General features: G+C 47.2%; 2 non-coding genes across 2 annotated transcripts; both read left to right on the forward strand.

Moving 5' to 3' along the window:
• Positions 1-13359: 13359 nt before the first annotated feature.
• trnastop-uca (transfer RNA opal suppressor (anticodon UCA)) lies at positions 13360-13446 on the forward strand. The gene has a single exon. It is a non-coding gene; the product is annotated as a tRNA-Sec (tRNA).
• Positions 13447-17261: 3815 nt separating this feature from the next.
• Positions 17262-17348, forward strand: trnastop-uca (transfer RNA opal suppressor (anticodon UCA)). Its single transcript has one exon. It is a non-coding gene; the product is annotated as a tRNA-Sec (tRNA).
• The last annotated feature ends 2493 nt before the right edge of the window (positions 17349-19841 follow it).

The raw sequence follows: 19841 nt of genomic DNA on the forward strand, positions 1-19841 counted from the left end.
GATCCGCTGTCCGTGCACAGACTCGTGTGCATCTGTGACGGGTTCGAACGGGCCTCAGGGGCCAAGGTAAACCAAAGCAAGAGCGAGGCCATGCTCTTCGGGAACTGGGCCGACCAATCCTCTATCCCCTTCACCGTCAGGACTGACCACCTGAAGGTGCTGGGTATTTGGTTCGGGGGGGCTGGGGCGTGTGCCAAGACCTGGGAGGAGCGGATCAGGAAGATGAGACAGAAACTAGGCAGATGGGAGCAACGGTCGCTCTCCATCGCGGGAAAAAACTTGGTCATCAGGTGTGAGGTACTCTCAGTATTGCTATTTGTGGCACAGGTTTAGTCTATCCCCAGAACCTGTGCCGCGGCAGTCACCCGGGCCATCTTCCACTTTATGTGGAGATCAAAGATGGACCGGGTCCGTAGAGACACAATGTATAATGACCGGTGCAATGGGGGAAAAAACACGCCCAATGCCACCCTCACCCTGATGGCCACCTTTGTGTGTGGCTGCATCAAGCTGTGCGTGGATCCCTTGTACGCAAACACCAAGTGTCACTACGTACTGAGGTTCTACCTGTCCCCGATATTGCGAAGGATGGGCCTGCCCTCGCTGCCACGGAACGCTCCGAGTAGTTGGACCATTCCGTATCACCTGTCCTTCGTGGAGAAATTTATGAGGAAAAACACCTTTGACCACAAGTACATCAGGAAGTGGTCAGCATGTAGTGTCCTTGAGACCCTTCGGGAAAAGGAGATGGCGGATCCTGTCGAGCGGTTCCCTGAGCAGACTGTCAAAGCCATTTGGCAGAATGCCTCATCACCAGAACTTTCCAACAAGCACCAAGACGTGGCTTGGCTGGTGGTGAGAAGGGCTCTGCCTGTGAGATCCTTTATGTACGCCCGGACTCTGCCGCACCGCACGCTGCCCTCGAAGCAGCTGTGGGGGGGACGAGACTGTCACACACCTCCTTCTGGCACATTCCAAGGTCCAGGACTACGTGTTGAGGGATGCGCTGAAGCTTGGGGCAGCTGGCGCCAAGGGGCGGTAGGGAAAGACCACCGTGTAACATCTGCCTGCCGAAAGAAGAACAGGGGGCTCATGCAGACGTTTGGGCTCTGCTGATGCCTCAGCTAAATATATGGGCAGATGATTGAGAAGTGCACAGACCTGTATATAACAATGATAAATTCTGATCTGTGTATGTAAATGTTCACATATGTGTGGCATGACCAAATGTACAGACCATCAGATCATTTTATGAAGAAAGTATATTTTTGAAATATACTTTCACAGTGGTACTGCCCTCTGTTTTGATCAACTTAACTGAAGCCACGGCCACTCTATCTGGCTTATTCCTTTCCACTCAAGGTCACCAAAGGCAAATTGGTCACCCTGCCCCATCTCTCAGTCAACAAATTAAGAATTGTTATGGTGCGACAGGAGGCCATCTTGTCTGCACTGGCCCTTCAGACAAGCATCATTCCCTCGTGCCACTCTCCTGCCTTTTCCCCCATAACCTTGCTCACTATTTCTATCCAAATAATAACCCAATGTTCTCTTGCACGCCTGTTGTACCCTGTCTTCATTACACTCCCACGATGTTCATTTTGTACAATAACTACTCACTGAGCGAAAATGCTTTTCTCTTCCATTACCAATCCCCATCTTTGACCTCTCGCCGCACCTTTTACGAGTGGGAAGAGTTTCTCTCTATCTACTCTCTTCGCTCATCATTTACCTAATCTCCTGCAATCCTGACAGCATCTGTTGGGAGAAATCAGACTTAAAGTTTTAGGTCCAGTGAACTTTCTTCAAAAAGGCGGAAGTGAGGACTGCAGATGCTGAAGATCAGAGCTGAGAGTGTGTCACTGGGAAAGCATAGCAGGTCAGGCAGCATCCGAGGAGTAGGAGAACCGAAGTTTCAAGTGTAAGCCCTTCATCAGGAACGATGGACATGGGCTGCTATATAGGGGAGGGAGGTTGGATTGTGTGAAGGTAGTTGAAAAAGCGATAGGTGGATGAAGGTGAAGGAGAAGGTGATGCGTCTGGGGGGAGTGATGGACAGATCAGGAGACCCATGTCGAGTTGGAGGTTTGGGACTTGGATAATGTGGAGGGAGGGGAAATTAGGAAGCTGTTGAAATCCACATTTACCAGTGAGGTTACAGGGTCCCAAGATGGAATATGAGGCGATCCTCCTCCAGGCATCGGGTGGTAATGGTTTGCAGTAGAGGAGGCCCAGTACCTGCATGACCTTGATGGAGTGGAAGGTGAAATTGGAATGGTCAGCCACAGGGCAGTGAGCATAGTTTTTCTGCAGAATTATGGAGATGGGAGGCAGGAGGTTTAAAGGATAGGTGGAGATAGAGCCCCAAGAGAGAGAAAAACAGTTGGACAGAGAAAGGAGTGGATAAAGTGCAGCCTGGGAGAAGGTGCTAATGGGGACAATTAGTCGCTGAGAATGGGTTGTGTGTGGTAGCAGCCCATGTAATGAAGAGGCCTGGTGTGTGGGGGCTGGGGAAAGTTTGGGGAAATGGGTTCCAACCTTAACATTGTTGAACTCGATAAGACGTCCAGAATGCTGCATTTTCCAAATAGGAAATGTAGTGCTGTCCTTCCCGCTTGCTCTCAGCTTCACTGGAGCACTGCAGTGAGCCTGAGACAGAGATGTTGGCCAGGGACCAGGGGCCAGGGTGGGGTGTTGTAGCGGCAGGCAACTGGAAGCTCAGGGTTTTATCATGGACAGGATGTAGGTGTTCGACAAAACAGTCACCCAGTCTCTGCTTTGTTTCCCAAATATACCAGAGACCACATCGTGAGCAGAGAAAGCAGGAGACAAGATTGTGGGATGTGCAAATAGAGCGCTGCTTCACCTGGAAGGTGTATTTGGGACCTTAGATGGTCAGGAGGGAGGAAGCAAATGGACAGATGTAACACATTCTGTGGTTGCAGCGGAATGTTCTGTGGGGCTGTGGATGGGATGGGTGAGTTGGGAGTGAAGGAGGAGTGCACCAGGGTGTCCCGGAGGGAACGGTCCTTGTGGATGGCTGACAAGGGAGGGGAAGGGAATATGGGTAAGGTGGTGCCTGGAGGTCACAGAAATGTTGCCTAATGATCTTCATTTGCATTATTAATCCATAAAATGGTGAAGATAATCACAGTTTTATTTAAAAGCAGTTTTGAACATCCTTGGAAAATATTGGCAATACGGAACTTGAACCTGAATGTAATATTGAGAACTGGTTGGATGACACTGGCTATCTACTAACCCTGAATACAAAATGTTGCACTTTCCTCTGTTTTATATGAGACTCCCTCCACACATGCATAATGCCTGGATGATTCCTAGTGATCTAGGGTTCAGGCAGCATCTGAGGAGCAGAAGAATCGACGTTTCCGGCATAAGCCCTTCTTCAGAATTTCAGTCGTGTTATTTGTCAGAGGATTTAGAGCGGTATTTTGTTAAGATTTTATTCATGTAATTGAAGAGCAACATCAAAACCACTTCTTTACACACAAAATAAGGATGCAGTTTGGTACGGCAGAGAGTTGAGTTCCTGTTCCCTGAGGTGGGGAGAGGAACAGGTGGAGCAGTTTGAACTAAGAGGTGGCATGGTTTTCCATGACATTGCTCCATTCCTGCCCACACTGACTGTACTGACCAAAGAAGCTGTCACCAAGAGTAGGTCGAGTTCTCATGTGATCGGTTGCTCCACTCCCACCTCATCACTGGTGCTACCATGTCAATGGAGTTGACCTGTGCTTGGCAGGACAGGAGATCATCAGGGCAGAATTCCTGAGGTCAGAAAAAGGGATCCGCAATGAAAAATGTCACATTCCAACCGGAACGATCAACAGCAACATATATCCCATCTTGGTTTAATAGTTCTTATTGTGACAGTCCTCAACATTTTACTTTCCATTTGAAATTCCTGTTGAAGACCTTATGCCCGAAACATCGACTCTCCTGCTCCTTGGATGCTGCCTGACCTGCTGTGCTTTTCCAGTACCACACTCTTGACTCTGATCTCCAGCATCTGCAATCGTTACTTTCTCCTATGCCTAACCCTCACCCAATCCTGGCAGCATCTGTGAAGAGAAATCAGTGTTAAAACTTTAGGTCAATTGATCTTTCTTAAGAAATGATGACACTTCATTTAAGCATAGTTTTTATGCAGTAGATAGGGAGAGGGGAGGCAGAAGGATTAAAGGATAGGTGGAGATAGAGCCCCAAGAGAGAGAGAAAAACAGTTGGACAGAGAAAGGAGTGGATAAAGACCAGCCTGGGACAATGAATTGCTGCTAATGGAGACAATTAGTCGCTGACAGTGGGTTATGTGTGGTACCAGCCCATGTAATGGGAGGCCTGGTGTGTGGGAGTTGGGGAAATATTGGGGTAAGGCACTAAAACCCTAAAATTGTTGAACTCAGTAAGAAGTCCAGAATGCTGCATGGTTTCCAAATGGAAAATAAGGTGTCATCTTTCCAGCTTGTGCTGAACTTCACTGGAGCACAGTAGCAAGCCTGAGACACAGATGTTGGCCAGGGAACAGGGTGGGATATTGAAGTGACAGGCAACTGGAATCTCAGGGTCTTCTTTGTCGACAGGTTGTAAGTGTTTGACAAAATGATCACCGAGTCTGTCTTTCGTTTCCGGAATGTACAGGAGACCATATCGTGAGCAGAGAAAGCAGTCGATGAGATTGTGGGATGTGCAAGTAAAGCACTGATTCACCTGGAAGGTGTATTTGGGACCTTAGATGGTGAGGACGGAGGAAGTAAATGGACAGATGTAGCATCTTCTGTGGTTGCAGGGGATTGTTCTGTGGGGCTGCGGATTGGGTGGGTGTGTTAGGAGTGAAGGAGGAATGCACCAGGGTGTCCTGGAGGGAACAGTCCTTGTGGACGGCTGACAAGGGAGGGGATGGGAATATGGGTCTGGTGGTGCCATCCCTCTTGAGGTCCCAGAAATGTTGTCTAATGATTGTCATTTGCATTATTAATCCATAAAATGGTGAAGATAATCACAGTTTTATTTAAAAGTAGTTTTGAACATCAGTGGAAAATATTGGTCATTCGGAACATAATCCTGAATGGAATATTGAGAATTGAATGGAAGACACTGACTATACATTCATCCTGAATATAAAATATTGGACTTTCCTCTGTTTTATATCAGACTGTCTCCACCCATAATTAATGCTTGGGTGATTCCTAGTGGTCTGGGATGCTGGCTTCGAACCTGCAGCGGTCTAGCGACAGAGTGGCTCAATTCCGTCTTCCAGACGCAGTGTGAGTAGGGGCTTGTGTTTAACTTGTGTTTGATGCTTAAAGGTTGGCTCAGGAGTGTAATTTGTCAGTGGGAGATTTTGCTAAGATTATACTCATGTAATTGAAGAGCAAACATCAAAATCACTTCTTTACGCACAAAGCAAAGATGCAGTCTGGTCCGGCAGAGAGTTGAGTTCTTTTTCCCTGAGGTAAGGGGAGGAACAGGAGGGGGAGTTGGAACTAAGAGGTGGCATAGTTTCCTGTGACATTGTTCCATTTCTGCCCAGATTGATCGTACCCACCAAGTAAACTGTCAGCAAGCATAGAATCATAGAGATGTACAGCATGGAAACAGACCCTTCGGTACAACCAGTCCATGCCGACCAGATATCCCAACCCAATCTAGTCCCACTTGCCAGCACCCGGCCCACATACCTCTAAACCCTTCCTATTCATATACCCATCCAAATATCTCTTCAATAGTGCAATTGTACCAGCCTCCACCACTTCCTCTGGCAGCTCATTCCATACACGTACCACCCTCTGTGTGAAAATGTTGCCCCTTAGGTCCCTTTTATTTCTTTCCCCTCTCACCCTAAACCTGTGCCCTCTAGTTCTGGACTCCCCGACCCCAAGGAAAAGACTTTGTCTATTTATCCTATCCATGCCCCTCATAATTTTGTAAACCACTAAAAGGTCACCCCTCAGCCTCCGATGCTACAGAGAAAACAGCCCCAGCCTGGTCAGCCTCTCCCTATAACTCAAATCCTCCAACTCTGGCAACATTCTTGCAAATCTTTTCTGAACCCTTTCAAGTTTCACATAGGAAGGAGACCAGAATTGCACGCAATATTCCAACAGTGGCCTAATCAATGTCCTGTACAGCCACACCATGATTTCCCAACTCCTGTACTCAATATTCTGACCAATAAAAGAAAGCATACCAAATGCCTTCTTCACTATCCTATCTACCTGTGACTTACTTTCAAGGAGCTATGAACGTGCACTTCCAAGGTGTCTTTGTTCAGCAACACTCCCTCGGACCTTACCATTAAGTGTATAAGTCCTGCTAAGATTTGTTTTCCCAAAATGCAGCACCTCACATTTATCTGAATTAAACTCCATCTGCCACTTCTTGGCCCATTGGCCCATCTGATCAAGATCCTGTTGTAATCTGAGATAACCTTCTTCACTGTGAACTACACCTCCAATTTTGGTGTCATCTGCAAACTTACTAACTATACCTCTTATGCTCGCATCCAAATCATTTATATAAATGACGAAAAGTAGAGGACCCAGCACTGATCCTTGTGGCACTCCACTGGTCACAGGCCTCCAGTCTGAAAAACAACCCTCCACACTACCCTCTGACTCCTACCTTTGAGCCAGTTCTGTATCCAAATGGCTAGTTCTCCTTGTATTCCATGAGATCTAACCTTGCTAACCAGTCTCCCATGGGAAACCTTGTCGAACGCCTTACTGAAGTCCATATAGATCACATCTACTGCTCTGCCCTCATCAATCATCTTTGTTACTTCTTCAAAAACCTCAATCAAGTTTGTGAGATATGATTTCCCATGCACAAGGCCATGTTGACTATCCCGAATCAGTCCTTGCCTTTCCAAATACATGTACATCCTGTCCCTCAGGATTCCCTCCAACATCTTGCCCACCCCCGAGGTCAGGCTCACTGGTCTATAGTTCCCTGGCTTGTCTTTACCATCCTTCTTAAACAGTGGCACCACGTTTGCCAACCTCCATTCTTCCGGCACCTCACATATGACTGTCAATGGTCCAAATATCTCAGCAAGAGGCCCAACAATCGCTTCTCTAGCTTCCCACGGAGTTCTCGGGCATACCTGATCAGGTCCTGGGGATTTATCCACCTTTATGCATTTCAAGACATCCAGCACTTCCTCCTCTTGAAATATGGACATTTTTCAAAGTGTCAGCATTTATTTCCCTACAGTTTATATCTTCCATATCCTTTCTCACAGTAAATACTGATACAACATACTCGTTTAGTGTCTCCCCTATTTTGTGCACCTCCACACAAAGGCCGCCTTACTGATCTTTGAGGGGCCCTAGTTACCTTTTTGTCCTTAATGTATTTCTAAAATCCCTTTGGATTCTCCTTAATTCTATTTGCCAAAGCTATCTCATGTCTCTGTTTTGCCCTCCTGATTTCCCTCTTAAGTATACTCCTACTTTCTTTATACTCTTCTAAGTATTCACTCAATCTAACCTGTCTATACCTGACATATGCTTCCTTCTTTTTCTTCACCAAATGCTCAATTTCTTTAGTTATCCAGCATTCCCTACGCATACCAGCCTTCCCTTTCACCCTGACAGGAATATACTTTCTCTGGATTCTTGTTATCTCATTTCTGAAGGCTTCCCATTTTCCAGCCGTCCCTTTACCTGCGATCAGCTTTTGAAAGTTCTTGCCTAATACCGTCAAAATTGGCCTTTCTCCAGTTTAGAACATCAACTTTTAGATCTGGTCTATCCTTTTCCATCACTATTTTAAATCTAATAGACTTATGGTTGCTGGCCCCCAAAGTGCTCCCCCAATGACATCTCAGTCACCAGCCCTGCCTTATTTCCCAAGAGCAGGTCAGGTCTTGCACCTTCTTTAGTAGGTACATCCACATACTGAATCAGAACATTTTTTTTTGTACGCATTGAACAAATTCCTCTCCATCTAAACCCTTAACACTATGGCAGTCTCAGCCTATGTTTGGAAAGTTAAACTTCCCTACCATAACCACCCTATTATTCTTACAGATAGCTGAGATGTCCTTACAAGTTTGTTTCTCAATTTCTCTCTGACTATTGGGGGGTCTATAATACAATCCCAATAAGGTGATCATCCCTTTCTTATTTCTCAGTTCCACCCAAATAACTTCCCTGGATGTATTTCCAGGAATATCCTCCCTCAGCACAGCTGTAATGCTATCCCTTATCAAAAACACCACTCCCCCTCCTCTCTTGCCTCCCTTTCTATCCTTCCTGTAGCATTTGTATCCTGGAACATTAAGCTGCCAGTCCTGCCCATCCCTGAGCCATGTTTCTGTAATTGCTACGATATCCCAGTCCCATGTTCCGAACCATGCCCTGAGTTCATCTGCCTTCCCTGTTAGGCCCCTTGCATTGAAATAAATGCAGTTTAATTTATCTGTCCTACCTTGTCCCTGCTTAGCCTAACTGTTTGACTTGCTTCTGTTCTCAACTGTACCAGTCTCAGGTTGATCTCTTTCCTCACTGTCTCTGTGGGGCCCCCCACCATACCAGTTTAAATCCTCCCGAGTAGCTCTAGCAAATCTCCCTGCCAGTATATTAGTCCCTTTCCAATTTAGGTGCAAACCGTCCTTCTTGTACAGGTCACTTCTACCCCAAAAGAGATTCCAATGGTCCAAAAATGTGAATCCTTCTCCCATACACCAGCTCCTCAACCATGCATTCATCTGCTCTAACCTCCTTTTCCTGCCCTCACTAGCTCATAGAACTAGGAATAATCCAGATATCACTCCTCTCGAGGACATCCTTTTTAAATTCCTGCCCAACTCTCTGTAATCACCCTTCAGAATCTCAACCTTTTCCCTTCCTATGTCATTGGTTCCAATGTGGACAATGACCTCTTGCTAGCCCCTCTCCCCTTGAGAATATTCTGCACCCTCTCTGAGACATCCTTGATCCTGGCACCAGGGAAGCAACACACCATTCTGCTTTTTCACTGCTGGCCACAGAAACATCTGTCTGTACTTCGGACTAGAGAATCCCCTAACACAATCGATCGCTTGGAAACCGATGTACCCCTTGTTGCATTAGAGCCAGTCTCAATACCAGAACCTTCGCTGTCCATGCTACATTCCCCTGAGAATCCATCACATCCTACATTTTCCAAAACAGCATACTTGCTTGAAATGGGGATAGCCACAGAAGGCTCCTGCACTAGCTGCCTACCTCCCTTACCTTTCCTGGAGTTAACCCATCTATGAGACTGTATCTGAGACTGTCCCCCCTTCCAATAACTGCCATCCATCACATACTGCTGCTGTTGCAAATTCCTCATTGTTTCTAACTGTCTCTCCAACCGATGTATTCAATCTGATAAGATTCGCAACCAACAGCATTTATTGCAGATATAATCTGCAGTAAACCTTAAACTCTCTTTAAACTCCCACATCTGACAAGGGCTTGAATCTCTTCTGTTCGGCTCCTCATTCCCCACCTCATCACTGGTGCTGCTATGACATTGGAGTTGACCTCTCTCTGCCAGGCCAGGAGATCATTAGAATGGATATCCTGAGGCCATAAACATGCAGCCGCAGTGAAAAAATGTTGCAATCTATCTGAAACGATGAACAGCATGGCAAATCCTCTCATCGTTTAATGGGCCATATTGTTTCAGCTCAAAACATTTTACTTCCGAGTACAGGCCTCCCAATTCAGACACCCCCATAGTTTCTGACCCACCTCAGCACTCCTAGTGGTGCTGTCCTCTGATTGGGTCAACTTAATCGAAGCCACACTCACTCCATCTGGCTTATCCTATTTCACTGTGGGTCAACAAAGGCAAATTGGTCACCCTTCTCCATCCCTCCGTCACTGAACCACAGAATTGCTATGGTGTGACAGGAGGCCATCTTGCCTGCACTGGCCCTTCAGACAAGCATCACTCCCTAGTGCCACTCTCCTGCCTTTCATCCCCATAACCTTGCTCACTATTTCTATCCAAAAAAATCATCCAATATTCTCTTGCATGCCTGTTGAACCCTTTCTCCACCACACTCCCAGGTACTACATTTCATGCCATAACTACATGCTCAGTGAAAATGTGTTCTCTTCCATCACCCACCCCTTTCTATGACCTCTCGCTGTACATTTTATTAGTGGGAAGAGTTTCTCCCTGTCAACTCTATTTGTCCTGCTCATGGTTTGCCCATTCCTCGCCCAATCCTGGCAGCACCTTTGGAGAGAAATCAGAGTTAAAGTTTTAGGTCCAGTGACCTTTCTTCAGAAAGGAGGAAGTGAGGGCTGCAGATGCTGGAGATCAGAGTCGCGAGTATGTTGCTGGGAACGCAGAACAGGTCAGGCAGCATCCGAGGAGCAGGAGAATCGAAGTTTTGGGAATAAGCTCTTCATCAGGAATGAGGCTTGTGGGCTGTGGGCTGAGCAATAAATGGGATGGGGGTGGGCCTGGTGGGAAGGTAGCTGAGAAAGCGATAGGTGGATTAAGGTGAGAGAGAAGGTGATAGGTCAGAGGTGGGAGTGATGGTTAGGTCAGGATGTCCATGCCAAGTTGGAGGCTTGCAGCTGGGATAACGTGGGGGGAGAAAATAAGGAAGTTGTTGAAATCCACATTTATACCATGTGGTTGCAGTGTCCCAAGGCAGAACATGAGGCGTTCGACCTCCAGGCATCAGGTGGTAATGGTTTGGCGGTGAAGGAGGCCCAGGACATGGATATCCTTGACGGGAGTGGGAGGTGGAGCTGAAGTGTTCAGCCACGGGGCGGTGGGGTTGGCGGGTGCGGGTGTTCTAGAGATGTTCTCTGAAACGATCCGCAAGAAGGTGCCCTGTCGCCCTGATGTAGAGGAGACCACATCGGGTGCAACGGATGCTGTAGATGACATTGGTGGAGGTACAGGTAATATACTCTTGCCACTTTCTTCAGAGATGATGACATCTTGATTAAATGTAGTTTTTACGCAGTAGATAGGGAGAGGGGAGGCTAGACGATTAAAGGTGAGGTGGAGGTAGAGTCCCAAAAGTAAGAAAAACAGTTGGACAGACAAAGGGGTGGATAAAGACCAGCCTGGGAGAATGATGCACTGCTAATGGGGACAATTAGTCACTGACAATGGTTGTGTGTGATAGCAGCCCATGTAATGAAGAGGCCTGGTGTGTGGGGGTGGGGGAAAGCTTGGGGAAAGATACTCAAGCCCTATAATTGTTGAACTCAATAAGAAGTCCAGAATGCTGCAGAGTTCCCAAATGGAAAATGAGGTGTTGTTCTTCCAGCTTGTGCTGAGCTTCACTGGAGCACTGCAGCAAGCCTGAGACACAGATGTTGGCCAGGGATCAGGGTGGGGTGTTAAAGTGACGAGGTGGGCAGAAGAACAGGAGGGGCAATCTGAAAATAAGAGATGGCATGGTTTCCCGTGACATTGCCCCATTCCTGCCCAAATTGACCATACCCACCAAGGAAGCTGTCAGCAAGAGTAGGTCGGATTCTCTTTTGTTCGGCTCCTCATCCCCCACCTCATCACTGGTGCTGCTATGACAACAGAATTGACCTCTCTCTGCCAGATCAGGAAATCATCAGGATGGATTTCAAGAGGTCATAAACAGGCATCCGCAGTGAAAAATGTTGCAATCCATTCGAAACGATCAATACTGAGGCATATCCCCTCATATTTCAATGGACCATATTGTTTTAGCCCTAAACATTTTACTTTCCAGTTCTGGTCTCCCAGTTCAGACACCCCCATAGTTTGTGACCCACCTCAGCACTCCCAGCAGTGCAGCCCTCTGATTAGGTCAACTTTATCGTAGCCACACCCACTCCATCTGGCTTTTTCCATTCCACTCCAGGTCACCAAAGGCAAATTGGTCACCCTTCTCCATCTCTCAATCACCGAATCAAGTATTGTTGTGGTGAGACAGGAGGCCATCTTGCCTGCACTGTCCCTTCAGGCAAACATCATTCCCCCGCGCCATTCTCCTGCCTTTCTTCCCATAACCTTGCTCAGTATTTCTATCCAAATAATATTCCAATGTTCTCTTACATGCCTGTTGATCCCTGTCTCCCACCACACTCCCAGGTAATTCATTTTATGTCACAACTACACACACAGTGAAAATGTTTTCTCTTCCATCACCAATCTCCATCTATGAACTCTCATTCTTGGACCATTTACAAGTGGGAAGAGTTTCTCCCTATCTATGCTATTTGTCCTGCTCATTGTTGATCTATTCCTCATCCAGTCCCAGCAGCATCTGTGAAAAGAAATCAGAGTTAACGTTTTAAGCCTTTCTTCAGAAATGATGGCACCTCCATTAGGCATAGTTTTTATGCAGTAGATAGGGAGAGGAGGGGTAGGAGGATTAAAGGATAGGTGGAGATAGAGCCCCAAGAGAGAGAAAAACAGTTGGACAGACAAAGGAGTGGATTAAGACCAGCCTGGGAGCATGATTCATTTCTAATGGGGACAATAAGTCGCTGACAATAGGTTGTATGTAGTAACAGCCCATGTAATGACAAGGCCTGGTGTGTGGGGGTGGGGGAAAGCTTGGGGAAAGGGTTCAAGCCCTAAAATTGTTGAACTCATTAACAAGTCTAGAATGCTGCAGGGTTCCCAAATTGAAAATGAGGTGTTGTTCTTCCAGCTTTTGCAGAGCTTCGCTGGAGTACTGCAGCAAGTCTGAGACACAGATGTTGTCCAAGGACCAGGGTGGGGTATTAATGTGACAGGCAACTGGAAGCTCAGGGTCTGCTTTGCGGACCAGGATGTAGGTGTTCAACAAAACAGTCACCGAGTCTGTGCTTTATTTCCCTAATGTACCGGAGACCACATCGTGAGCAGAGAAAGCAGTAGACAAGATTGTGTGATGTGCAGGTAAAGTGCTGCTTCACCTGGAAGGTGTATTTGGGACATTAGATGGTGAGGAGGGAGGAAGTTAAAAGAACAGATGTAGCACCTTCTGTGGTTGCAGGGGATTATCCAGTGGGTCTGTGGGTGGGGTGGGTGTGTTGGGAGTGCACCAGGGTGTTCCGAAGGGAATGGTCCTTGTGAACGGATGACAAGAGAGGGGAGGGGAATATGGGTCTGGTGGTGGCATCCCTCTGGAGATTGCAGAAATGTTGTCTAATGATCTTCATTTGCATTATTAACCCATAAAATTGTGAAGCTAATCACATTTTTATTTCATATCAGTGTTTAACATAAATGGAAAATATTGGCATCTTGGAACATGAACCTGAACGAAATATTGAGAACTGGTTGGATGACAGACTATTTACTAACCCTGAATATAAAGTGTTGCACTTTCCTCTCTTTTATATAAGACTCTCTCCATGCTTGCCTAATTCCTGGCTGACTCCCAGTGGTCTTGGATGCAAGCTTCAAACCTGCTGCTGTCTAGCAACAGAGTGGTTCAATTCCACCTTCCAGGTGCAGCGTGAGTAGGGATTTGTGCTGGATGATTCAAGGTCACCTCAGGTGTATTGTTTATCAAATGATTTAAAGGGGTAGTTTGTTAAGATTATACTCACATAATTTAAGAGCAAACATCAAATCCACTTCCTTACACATGAAGCAAGGATGCACTTTGGTACAGCAGAGACTTTGGTTCACTTCCTTGTGGTGGAGACAAGAACAGGAGGGGCAGTTTGAACTGAGATGTGGCATGGTTTCCTGTGCCATTGCTCCATTCCTGCCCAGAGTGACCATACCCACCAAGGAAGCTGTCCCCAAGCGTAGGTCATGTTCTCTTGTGCTCACCTCATCACTGGTGCTACCATATCAATGGAGTTGACCCCTCTTTAGGGCAGGCCAGGAGGCCAGGGTCGAATTCCTCAAGTCCAAAACCAGGATCTGCAATGAAAAATGTCACATTCCAGCCAGAAAGATCAACAAAGAGGCGTCACCCATTCTGGTTCAATAGGTCTTAATGTTACAGTCCTAAACGTTTTACTTTCCATCAGAAATTCCTGCTTTTCTGGCACCACACTCTCGACTCTGATCTCCAGCATCTGCAATCCTCACTTTCTCCTTTGCCTATCCTCACCCAATCCCGGCAGCATCTGTGAAGAGAAATCAGAGTTAAAGCTTTCAATCCAGTGACCTTTCTTCAGAAGTGATGACACCTCGATTGAGTATAGTTTTTACGCAGTAGATAGGGAGAGGGGAAGCAGGAGAATTAAAGGATAAATGGACATAGAACCCCAAGAGAGAGAGAAAAACAGTTGGACAGATGAAAGAGTGAATAAAGACCAGCATGGGAGAATGATTCCCTGATAATGGGTTGTGTGTGGTAGCAGCTCATTTAATGATGAGGCCTGGTGTTTGGGGGTGGGGAAAGCTTGGGGAAAGGTGCTCAAGCCCTATAATAGTTGAACTCAGTAAGAAGTCCTGAATGCTGCAGGGTTCCCAAATGAAAAATGAGGTGCTGTTCTTCCAGCTTGTGCTGAGCTTCACTGGAGCACTGCAGCAGGCCTGAGACAGAGATGTTGGCCATGGACCAGGGTGGGGTGTTGTAGTGGCAGGCAACTGGAAGCTCAGGGTCTTCTTTGCGGACAGGTTGTAGGTGTTTTACAAAGCGGTCACCCAGTCTGTGCTTTGTTTCCCTCATGTACCAGAGACCACATCATGAGCAGAGAAAGCAGTAGACGAGGTTGTGGGATGTGCAAGTGAAGCGCTGCTTCACCTGGAAGGTGTATTTGGGACCTTAGATGGTGAGGAGGGAGGAAGTAAATGGACAGATGTAGCATCTTCTGTGATTGCAGGGGAATGTTCTGTGGGGCTGTGGATGGGGTGGTTGTGTTGGATGTGAAGGAGGAGTGCACCAGGGTGTCCCAGAAGGAATGGTCCTTGTGGACGGCTGATAAGGGAGGGGATTGGAATATGGGTCTGGTGGTGCCATCCCTTTGGATGTAGCAGAAATGTCAGCTAATGTTCTTCATTTGCATTATTAATCCACGAAAGTTTGAAGATAGTCACAGTTTTATTTAATACCAGTTCTCAACATAAATGTGTACAATGGTAACATGGAACACGAACCTGGATGCAATATTGAGAACCAGTCGGTTCACACTGGCTATCTATTAACCCTAAATATAATGTGCTGTAATGTGGGGTGCTATGGTGGCTCAGTGGTTAGCACTGCTGCCTTAGAGTACTAGGAGTCCTGGTTCAGTGACTGTCTGTGTGAAGATTGTGCATTCTCCCCATGTCTGTGTGTGTTTCCTCTGGGTGCTCTGGTTTCCTCCCACAATCCCAACAGATGCAGGTTAGGTGAATTGGCCATGCTAAATTGTATGTAGTGTCAGGGGTAAGTAGAGGGGGGTGGGTTCCTCTTTGGAGGGTTGTTGGGCCAAAGGGCCTGTTTCCACACTGTAGGTAATCTAATTACTTGTTGTAAATCTAATTACTAATTGTAAAAAATTATTTCAAAAATAGCTTCCATCTGCCCAGTTTCTGCCTCACTTTGCTGATATACTCCTCCCAAGACTTGGTGCACACCCCAGCTCCCCCCCCCTCCGAATCAAATACCCAGCACCTTCAGGTGGTCGGTCCTGACGGTGAAGGGGATCGAGGATTGGTCGGCCCAGTTCCCGAAGAGCATGGCCTCACTCTTGCCTCGGTTGATCTTGGCCCCCAAGGCCCGTTCGAACTGGTCACATATGCACATGAGCCTGTGCACAGACAGCGGATCCGAGCAGAAAACGGTGATGTCATCCATGTACAGGGAGGCCTTAACCTGCAGGCCCCCGCTGCCAGGAATAGTCACCCCTCTCAGGCTCGCATCCTTCCTGAAGGATTCGGCAAATGGCTCTATGCAGCACACAAACAAGGAAGGAGAGAGAGGGCAGCCCTGCCTGACTCCAGATCTTACAGGGAAGCTATCTGATTCCCACCCATTGATTGAGACTGCACTGACAATGTTAGTGTAGAGTAGTCTGATCCAATTTCCGATTCCCTCCCCAAAGCCCATTTTGGAGAGAACATCTCTCATATACGGGTGTGATATCTGTCAAAGGCTTTCTCCTGGTCCAGGCTGATGAGGCAGGTGTCCAACCCTCTGTCCTGCACGTAGGCGATCGTATCCCTGAGGAGTGCGAGACTCTCAACAATCTTCCTGCCCGGCACAGCACAGGTTTGGTCGGGGTGGATCACCGACCCCAGAGCAGACCTGACCCGGTTGGCGATTACCTTTGACAGAATTTTGTAATCCGCATTCAACAGTGAGATTGGTCTCCAATTTCTGAGTTCCTCCCTCTCCCCCTTCTGCTTGTAGATGAGGATGATGATGCCTTTCCTCATGGATTCACTCATGGTACCTGCCCGAAGCATACTGACATACACCTCCAGCAGGTCCTGGCCAATTAAGTCCCGCAGAGCAGAATAGAGCTTGACCAGTAAGCCGTTGCTTCCGGGAGTTTTATTCTTTTCAAAGGACTCGAAGGCCTTGGTCAGCTCGTCCAGAGATAGCAGCTGGTCCAGCCTCTCCCATGTTCTGTTGTCTAAGACCTCCGTGATAGAGAACAGGAACGACTGGGAGGCCGCGCTGTCGGTTGGCTTCGCGTCATACAGGCTGGCGTAGAAGGATTTGCTGATCCTCATGACGTCAGCCTGAGATGATGTTATTGAGCCACCTTCTTCCTTCAGGCTGCTGAGCACGGAGCTCTCTTTGTGCACCTTCTGGAAGAAGAAACGTGAGCACGTCTCGTCCTGCTCCACCGAGCGGACCCTGGACCGGAAGATTATCCTGGAGGCCTCCGAGGCAAAGAGCGAGGCTTGCTGGCCCTTCACCTCCTTGAGGTCCTCTGTGACATCGACCCCCATCGTCTGCAGCAGGAGCAGGTTCTGCATACTTTCCTGGAGCTGGGACAGTTTTCCCCGCCTCTCTCTCGCCTCCTGGACACCTTTGAGGATGAAGAACCTCTTGATGTTCCCTTTTACTGTTTCCCACCAGTCCACTGGGGACTCAAAGAGGGGCTTCACGGTTCTCCAACCTGCATAGTCCCTCTTGAGCTCCTCAATGTTTCCCAGGGTCAACAGCTTTGTGTTCAGCTTCCACGTTCCCTTACCAGCCCGCTGCTCATCCTGTAGGTGACAGTCGGCCAGCAGGAGGCAGTGGTCAGAGAAGAACACCGGCTTGACGTCGGTGGATCTGACCAAGAGCGTTCGGGACACAAACAGGTAATATATCCTTGAGCGGATAGACCCGTCTGCCCGTGACCAGGAAACTCCCTCCACACATGCATGATGCCTGGATGTTTCCTAGTGGTGTGGGGTGCAGGCTTCAAACCTGTAGCTGTCTAGAGACAGAGTGGTTCAATTCCACCTTCCAGGCGCAGTGCACATAGGGGCTTGTGCCTAACTTGTGTCAGATGTTTAAAGGTTGGCTCAGGAGTGTTATTTGTCAGAGAATAAAGAGGGGCATTTTGTCAAGATTATACTCATGATTTAAGAGCAAACATCAGAACGACTTCTTTACACATGAAGCAAGGATGCAGTTGTTGGGTTCACGGCAGCGAATTGGGTTCACTTTCTCTGAGGTGGGGACAGGAACAGGAGGGGCAGTTTGAAAATAAGAGATCAAAGAGTGTTGTACTGGAAAGCACAGCTGGTCAGGCAGCATCCAAGGAGCACGAGATTTGATGTTTTGAGCGTAACTCTTTGTCAGGAATCAGACTAAGAGGTGGGGCAGGGTTTCCAGTGACATTGCCCCATTCCTGCCCAGATTACCGTATCCATCAACGAAGCCATCGGCAAGAGTAGGTCATGTTCTCTTGTGTCTGACTGCTCCTCCCCCACCTCCATAACAAAGGAGTTGACCTCTCTCTGCCAGGCCAGGAGATCATCAGGACTGAATTCCTGAGGTCAGGAGCAGGGATCCGCAGTGAAAAATGTTACATTCCAGCCACAATGATCAACAGTGAGGCATCTCCCTGCCTAATTCAATGGGCCTTATCGTTTCAGCCCTAAACATTTTACCTTCCAGTTCTGGCCTCCCAATTCAGACACAGCATAGTTTGTGACCCACCTCAGCACCCCCAGCGGTGCTGCCCTCTGATTGAGTCAACTTTATCGTAGCTACGCACACTCCATCTGGCTTATCCCATTTCACCCTGGGTCAACAAAAGCAAATTGGTCACCCTTCTCCACCTCGTCATTGCTGAATCACAAAATTGTTATGGTGTGACAGGAGGCCATCTTGGCTGCGATAGGCTTTCAGCCAAGCATCATTCCCTCGGTCCAATCTCCTGCCTTTTCCCCCCATAACCTTGCTCACTATTTCTATCCAACTAATCATCCAATGTTCTCTTGAATGCCTCCTTTGAACCTGTCTCCACTGCACTCCCAATTAGTTCATTTCGTACCATAACTACTCGCTCAGCGGAAATGTTTTCTCTTCCATCACCCATCCCCACCTATGATGTCTCGTTCTTGGACCTTTTATGAGTGGGAAGAGTTTCTCCTTGACCACTCTATTTGTTCTGCTCATGGTTACCCATTTCTCGTCCAATCCTGGCAGTACCTGTGAAGAGAAATCATACTTATCGTTTCGAGTTCAGTGTCCTGTTATGGACCTGATCAGACCACCTCAATATACAAGGTAGCCTAGACCCTAACATTCTCTCATTTTCAAGGTAGCTGTGAAGTGCCATATTCCAGATGCAATGCAACTTGTCAAAACTACTCGAAGTCAAGGAAAACAATTTATTTAAACACTATTGTTAAAATAAAAAGTAAGGAAAGAGGAATTTAGAATAACTTAACTATTGGCAAACTAAACAAATAATAGACACAGTAACTATTACTAATTAACTGTTCAATATAAGAACATCCCATAAACGCACCCCTTGACCAAAATGACAAATTCTGAAGCAGAATCTCAAATGCAGTTCTCCAATCTAAGAGGAAACAAAATCAAGAGAAAATTCAGAGAAAGTAGCTGCTAGGGGACAGTCACTGAAGCTGCCAGCTTGGATAGCAGGGTGGCTCAGTGGTTAGCACTGCTACCTCACAGCAGCAGGGCCCCGGGTTTGATTCCTGCCTCAGGTGACTGCCTGTGTGGTGTTTGCCCATTCTCCCTGTGTGTGCATGGGCTTGCTTTGGTTTCCTCCCACAATCCAAAGGTGTGCAAGCCAGGTGAATTGGTCATGCTAAATTACCCAGAGTGTTAGGTTAGTCAGGGGGAATGGGTCTGGTGGGTTTCTCTTTGAAGGGTCAGCATGGACTTGTTGGGCCAAATGGCTTGTTCCCATACTGTAGGGAATCTAATCTAGCTCTTTTGAGACCCCAATAGTTCCTGTTTAAAACTAAACCTAAAAACTAAAAGAAAACTAGAAGGGCTGGCCACAGCCAGACTGCTTCTATTGTTCCAACTTTTAAAAATAAAACCCCAAGGCCTCACAATTTGTTTATTTTCTTGGAGACGCCTGTCCATGTCAGCATTCCAACCTCTCTTAAAAAATACCAGGACAAAATAACCTGTCAAAGTGACAGCATTGTCTTGACCCTTTTTCAAAACTGATGGTAACTAGGAAAAGTTTGGCTTTAATGTCAAAGATGAGGGGAGAGGGGAGGGATAAACTTTAGGCAGAGATGAAGCCAAAAGGGAGAGAAAAACAGTTGGATGGACAAAGGAAGGAGCAAAGACCAGCTTAGGGGAACAAGTCGCTGCTAATGGAGACTATTAGTAGCTGACAATGGGCTGTGTGTGGCATCAGCCCCTGTAATGACAAGGCCTGGTGTGTGGGGGTGGGGGAAAGCTTGGGGAAAGGGACGCAAGGCCTAAAGTTGTTCAACTCGATATTAAGTCCAGAAGGCTTAGAGTTCCC

The sequence above is a fragment of the Chiloscyllium punctatum genome, chromosome 18, assembly GCF_047496795.1.
Source record: "Chiloscyllium punctatum isolate Juve2018m chromosome 18, sChiPun1.3, whole genome shotgun sequence".
In the NCBI taxonomy this organism is placed as follows: domain Eukaryota; kingdom Metazoa; phylum Chordata; class Chondrichthyes; order Orectolobiformes; family Hemiscylliidae; genus Chiloscyllium; species Chiloscyllium punctatum.